The sequence below is a fragment of the Grammomys surdaster genome, unplaced genomic scaffold (genome assembly GCF_004785775.1).
Source record: "Grammomys surdaster isolate TR1022 unplaced genomic scaffold, NIH_TR_1.0 228, whole genome shotgun sequence".
In the NCBI taxonomy this organism is placed as follows: Eukaryota; Metazoa; Chordata; class Mammalia; order Rodentia; family Muridae; genus Grammomys; species Grammomys surdaster.
Window position 1 is genome coordinate 910,080 of NW_021604673.1, and position 7,298 is coordinate 917,377.

Sequence of the window (7,298 nt, forward strand, 5' to 3'; positions counted from 1 at the left end):
TATCTATCTATCTATCTATCTATCTATCTATCTATCTATCTATCTATCTATCTATCTATCTGTATGTATGTATACAAAAATAAAAAAGAACTTAGAAATAAATTCTTGTGTATCAGGTTAAACACACTCAAGTTATTTTCTATCTCTTCACCTGTTACAGGGTGATCTTTCTCTAAACTCCATTGAAGTCTAGGCTTTAAATAGGCTTCATGAGGTTTACAGGAAAAGCAGAAAATGAAAGTGAGGTATTAGAGCTAAAAATTTTCATAGGAACTGAATGGCCTAGTGGGTCAAGTGCTTGCCATACAAGCATGAAGACCTGCGTTCAGATCCCCAGTACTCATGTAAAAGCTGGGTGTGGTTGTGGCCATGTTTAACTTCATAATCAGGGATCAGAGGCACACAGATACACGTACACACACGCACATACACCCTAAAAGCAAAGCAAAGTAAAAGGCTACAAAGAATTAATCCAGAAAGAACATTTTTTTCTTGATGTAAAAAGGGAACGTTTGAAGTAATACTTTTCATCAGCTCTTCAGTATCTTTGATTTTTTTTTAATTCTTTTTTTTTTTTGGAGACAGGTTTTCTCTGTGTAGCCCTAGCTGTCCTGGAACTTCCTCTGTAGACTAGACTGGTTGTGAACTCAGAGATCCACCTGCCACTACCACCCAGCTCAAAATATCTGTGTATTTTTCAGTGACAGCTAGTAATGATGTCTTTCAATTGCTTGCTTACTTATTTATTAGTTGGTTTGTTTTGTCATACAGTCTTACTCTGCAGGCTGTCCTCAAACTAGTGATCCTCCTGCCTTCACCTTTTAAGTGATGAGGTGACAGATATGTGTTACGACTTTGGCCAACTGATAATTTTGATGAGCCTGGAGCCGAAGGACCATGCATTTTCCATATATCTTACCCAGCATATGGGTAACATTAGGTGTCCCTCACTCTGTTTTAAGGGGAAGGTGGATGATGAAAGATACCCCACCCTGCCAGGTTTTTGTTTGGGTAGCCCAGTGCTGAGTGACAAGACTATACTTTTTGTATACACTATGGAGTTCAATCCCAAAACCAGCTTTAGATATATGATATTCTCTGCATGCCAGGAAGGATTTTAGTGCATGAGGTAGAGGCTGTTCTCTAACATTGTTCTTGTCTTTCAGGAAGTCATTTACTTTAGGCAAGGAACAGAAAGTCCTGAGTGGGCTGGACCCTGGAATGCTAAGCCAGCTGGTTCTGTCTCAGTTTCTCTGGCCTGGGACTTGTGCTCTTGATTCCTAGAGACAATAGAATCATAGAAACTTCTTCACACCCAAAGATGACCACTCAGAGACCAGGCTCTTTGAGAGTTCTTACTTAGCAATTTTTATCAAGGATTCAAAAGGAATAGCTCTGATAAGACAGGTCTGGGCTCTATATAAGATCTTACAGGGTTTAGGCATGGATGTGAAGGATAGAGGTGCTGATTTTGCTGCAGGTGTGAGGAGAATAAATAGATTTTCTTCAAGGTCATGAAACTACACAATGGGAAACTAGTTAGGAAACCTGTTTAATATCTCAGACAAAGAATGAAGGGTGGTCCTAGATGGTCTGGCATTCACAAAATGGTTAGCATATTTTGCAAAGCTATGAATGAAACCAGTTTACCACTTTGATGATCATGGAAAATCATTGCTTGTGTTGATTTATCTCTGTATTCACTTATTTCCCTAACTCACTCAGATGATACCTACATATTTGTGTCCTCTCAACTCCTAGTTGCCCCTCACCCATGCAGCATGTGACTTAAGGTCTCCAGTAGATTCCTGATACCAAGGTTTGTTTGAAATTTTTCTTTTCCTGTGCCTACATATGTATAATAAACTGAAAATATGCTGTTACATTAAGAAATTAAAATAATAAAACAGTTGTAACACTATACTATGAACTATAAGAGAACTATATAAATGTGAATTTCCCTCACTATATCATTATGTGGTACCCACTATTCCTATGATGCCCCTGTGATGGAGTGAAATGAAGAGGGTAAGTTTATCATGAAGGTTAATATTAAGTAAAATAAAAAATATTTGAATGCATAAGCACTGTAGTGCTTGTCATATGACAAGCCATATGATAATAGAGATGTCTTCTAAGTGACCAATGGAGAAGTAGTGTATACAGTGTAGATATGTTGAACCAAGGAATGAATCTCCTGGATGAGGTAGAAGGGGACAACACAATAATTCATTCTTAAAATAACAGAGTTGTTTAGTCGTGGGATTTTGCACTTAATACTTTTAGATCACATACAGCTGAAACCAGCAGAAGTCAAACCACAGAAACCAACACCTCAAGTAAGGGAGGACTAGTGTATTATGACTGTAGGATTTTTTTAACAGCATCCCAGATGTCTCTACCATTTCAAACCAAGAACGTTGTCATACTCAATTGTAGAAGCCTAAGATGTATACAGACCTTGTCTTGTCTCTCATTGGGTGGGCATGGTCATTCCCAGTTGGGAACAGCCCCTTTAAAACTTGGGGATAAGAGCTGGAGAGATGCCTCCTTGTTTTAAGAGCACAGAGGAATTGCATTGCAGTCCCAGCACCTAGCTTACAACTGTCTGTAACTAGTTTCAGGGGATCTGATGTCCTCTTCTGGCCTCCGTGGACACTGTACCCATGTGGTGTGTGCATATGATTTGCGTGTAGCAGGCGTAGATACATAAAGATACACAGATACTCATTCAGGGAAATAATCATACACATAAAATAAAAATAAGAATACAGTTCACTATGGTGTGGCTTACTTTTTCCACCCAAGACTCACTTCTTGAAAGTCTTACAGCTTTTCCAAACAGCCCCACCAGCTGGGGACCAAGTATTTAAATACACGAGCAGGTATCTTGGAGCTGGCCTGCTTACTGGCTGCAGATATTTCAAAACTGCTGGCCATGAATTCTGTCAGCCTACACTGGCTGGACATATAGCTGCATTTTTGCCCATCTTTCTATCTAAATTGTTCCGTCCCCCTGTCTAAGGTGAAAGGGAAACACCAAAGAGTTAGAATCCCCAGTTTCCCTTTTTCTTTCTCCTTAATTACCTTAGCCGTGAAGACAGAATTATCCTATATGCAAAAAGCACAGAGAATGAGTGAGGGTTGCTACTGGTCTCTGAGACACCATGGGGGGGATTCACAGTTCAGTAGACATGGTCCAGCAACACGGATCCTAAATGATGGGCACACCTACTTGAGCTAGGCATGGATTCTTAGCCCTCTGCTCCTACCTGCATTGGAAGCTAATGTAGGAATGACAAGATCAGCCTGCATTGGAGCATGACTTGGGATGCTTCTTATGTTGGTGTCCAGTTGACTATGGTGCACTCGTTCCCTCCCCCTCCCTCCCCTCTCCCTCCCACCTCCCTCCCCCTCCCCCCTGCTCGTGTGTGTGTGTGTGTGTGTGTGTGTCTGTGTCTGTGTGTGTGTCTGTATCTGTGTGTGTGTCTTTGTGTGTGTGAATTTGTTCACAGCTATTTGTCTTCAGAAACTAGGGACATCACATGTTCTGATCTTTTCCACTCTTGCCTGAACCCAGCAAGGGCCACCTCTTCCCCCTTATGTTTTTCCTACCATACATTTCTATATTACAAATTCTAAACAGGGCTGTTTGTGTCCTTTAGGGATGCTCTCTGTATCAAGGGAATAGCTTCAGTTGTCACAGTCAGGGTGACTGGGTAGGCTACTATGTAGCCCACACTAGTCTTGAACTTAAGATCCTTCCATTCCTGCTCCCTCAGTCTTGGGATTGCACTGCAGTCTGCCCATAGTAAATGACCTTGACTTAAGAGAAAGATCTACATTTTCACTTAGTGTGCTTTTGGATGACAGAGGAGATTGTGTTAGTGTTGAAAAGATTGCCTGGGGGGGATTTCTGTAACTGAGAAATGTCATTTATGGGCTGGTCAGGAACAGTCTGAGATCATGGTAAACTCTGAGCAGGTTTGTGTGAACTGTCTCTCTGTGTGCTTTTTTTTTTTTTTTTTAAAAACAGAGGTACAACCATCAAGTTGATCAGTGGCTGCCTGCCATCTTACATGATTCTTAGTAGCAAAGCTACAGAATATTGTTGTGATATATTTATGGAACACTTCAGAGGAGTATATTCTAAGGAATACATCCTTAAATTTGCTGGTGGGCATCCATAGAGTGCTTTTACAGGAAGTAACCTAGTTGTGATACTGCAGATGATGAAAGACTATGGGTACACTATCTTATATGTGGTCCATTGTTGGCAGACACATCTACATGCAGGACTGATTGACTAGACTTAACTAAATTACTTATCTGCCCAGTTATAAGATATCGACAATATATACTTTAGCATGTATTGATTGACATTTTTACCTTACTTTGGGTATTGTATATCAACAGGTAATTGAAGATAGAAGAGAGATCTGAAAAAAAGTGGAGAAAGGGGATTTACCTGTATTTGCTTCTGAGTAAGTGAAATGGTTAAAATGGATTTTTCACTATGTAGAGAATTAACATGCCCAGGCTCCCCCATACTTCCTGAGATTAATAAATTAATAAATATGACAGTGTTGGTTTTCTGCACTGGAAATGGTGATTTACCAACATTTGTTGCAATTGGCTGATTTTATTAGCAAAAGGCTGAGAAAGAAAAGGAAAGAATTATGAGAAATAGCAGCAGCAGTTTATGACAAATGTATTTTACATTTTTTTCTTAGATGTGCTGGTCTTAGACCCTTAGACCTTGTGTGTGCCAGGCAAGGATGCCACCATCAACCTGCACCCCTAAAGCCATACATTACTTTTTTTTATTTATCTTTAGGAAGTTAAGAGATTTATACCATTCTTTCAAATTTTGCAGTACTGGGGGTTAACAGTCCTATGCATGCCAGGCTCTAAAGCTACACCTTCAGTCCTGTATCAGGTTTAGAAAACAAACATGGAGAGTTAACTGCAATGTGTGTACTTTTCAGTGGAGCATAGCTGTTGATCTTTTCTGTCTCGTACATATGAGGTTCTTAATCCACCAGTCAACACTAGCTTCTAAAAACAAATTGAAATCATTTGGCATTTGTCTATATCCTGAGTTTTCTCTGTCTTGTATGCCCCTCCTGAAATTAGTGTAGACTTGGAAGTCTATGTATGTCAGTCAGATTATTTCCATAAACATCTTTTAGCCCCATTCTGAGGTATTTTTCATTTGTGATGATCTGGGTAGTTCATCAGAATAGAAGGAGGCAGCCTCTGGTAGAATAGGACTTTTGGAGGCTGACATACTGTCTGTCTTTTGTCACTCAGTTTACAGTGGGGCATGATTCAGAGCATCCATTTTAGGCACTCCTTAAGAACAGTTTCTCATTGCTAGCATGGTTGTTTTCGTGACTTGTTACTTCTGTCCTGTTGTAGAGAATGCAGATATGTGAGGTATGGATAAGTTTATTTGGAGCAAGGAGTCACGGAAGTGACTGTGGCCTGAGTATGTGCCCTTTGCTAAGTATTTTGTAGCAGCTTTACTGAGATAGACAAATGTTAATCTATCTTCTACTCATTCATTCACCACATGGTCAGTTTTGAAACCTTCTCTTTTCCTGTGGTGATTGATACTACTACACTCTGGGCCCTGCACATGCTTTGCCAGCACTCTACCAATGAACTGTGTATTCTCCAAGTCTTCTTATTTTTCTTATAAATAAGGCACAAGGCCTCTCTTTGTTGCTCAGCTTGACCTCCATCCTCTCTCTTTTATTCTCTAGAGTGAAGGTATGTACCACCATAGTTGCTCAAAACTTTTTGCTTTGAAACCATGATAGACTCATAGGAAATTATAGGCATATTACTGTGATTTTCTGTCATTAACGTTTTCTAATATTAACATTGTCCTATAGGACAATCTGTCAGTATACATACATATTTGTGTGAGTGTGTGTGTGTATGTGTGTGTGTGTTAGAGAGGGAGACATAAATGCACATGCACACACACACATGCAGAGACAGTCATAAACAAATAAATACAAATGCATTTTCACACACAGAGGCCAACTCCTTAGAAGTCTGGCAAAAGTATTGCATGTACGGAATAAGACTTGAATGGCTACAATATTGGATGTACAGTACTGTAGTAAGAAATGACATGCTCTTAGAGCCCCTATCCAATGTGCATGGTATCAGTATAATTGTCCATTGGAAAAAGAATCACCATACTGTATTAGTTCATTCAGGCTATTGTAACAAAACACTAGAAATCCATTTTCTCACATTTCTGTAGGCTGAAAGACCAAGGTACCAGGAAAATCCAGGTTTTGGCTAGCCAGTTCTTTTGTCTTTCGGGTGGCTATCTTTCTGTTGTTGTCTCATATCACATCACCTTTTTTTTTTTCTTTTGTGGAAAGCAAAGAAAGGGGTGAAGGAGAGAGAGCAAGTCCGTGCGAGCACAGGAATGTTTTTGCTTTTCTTAGAATGCCACTTAACCCTAATAAATCAGGGCCCTAAACTTATGAACATATTTGAATGGATTTGCTGTCCTAGATGCCCACTAGGTTGTAAAGCTGTGAATGGGCCGTGGAGAGGGTTAGAAAGTGTTCCATGAGGTGGCCACTTAAGTATTTTTCTTGGCTGCAGCTAGCATGGATATTAGCTGTTTCTTTGGTATACTGGTTTCAGTTTTTCCAGTGTATATCTAGGACTAGTACAGTTGCATCTTACGATAGTTCTAGATTGTATATATTTGTGTGTATAAAGAGTACATAGGTGTGCATGTGCATAAGGAGTACAGAGGTCAACATCAGAGATTTTCCTCACTTGCTCTCTACCTTGTTTTCTGAGTCAGAGTCTCTCACTGAAACTTGAGTTATTGACTCAGCTGGATTGGCTAGATTGGTTGGCAGCAAGTCCAGAGATCCCTTGCTCTCCCAGCTCCCCATCCCTGGGATTGCAGAGTCTGCTGTTCTGTCAGGCTTCTTAAGTGGGTGCTGAGGATCTGAACTCAGGTCTTCATGCTTGCATAGCAAGCACTTTATCCACCAACCCATCTCCCAAGCCATACTTTTATTTTTTTTTAAGAAAGCTTCATATTTTTCATAACAGTGGTAATAATTTGTAATCTCCCTCAACAATATCAAACGATTCTCTTTGATTATGTCCTCACCAGCACATATTAGTTTAGTCTTGTTGATTACTGGGATAAGGTGATACCTCACTATGGTTTTCATCTGTGTTTCTCTGTTGATTAGAGGTGGCTTCCTTTCCTTTCCTTTCCTTTCCTTTCCTTTCCTTTCCTTTCCTTT

General features: G+C 39.9%; 1 protein-coding gene across 4 annotated transcripts in view; it reads left to right on the top strand.

Moving 5' to 3' along the window:
* LOC114626116 (F-box-like/WD repeat-containing protein TBL1X) overlaps window positions 1-7,298 on the top strand; it is a 166,338-nt gene that overhangs the window by 71,408 nt on the left and 87,632 nt on the right. For 3 of the 4 annotated variants that reach the window (XM_028773461.1, XM_028773464.1, XM_028773462.1), the window contains exon 2: window positions 4,417-4,484. The exons of the other annotated variant lie outside the window; for it this stretch is intronic. The gene's annotated coding sequence lies outside the window, so the exon portion shown is untranslated. The remainder of the gene's footprint in view (window positions 1-4,416; window positions 4,485-7,298) is intronic. 4 annotated transcript variants of the gene reach the window in all.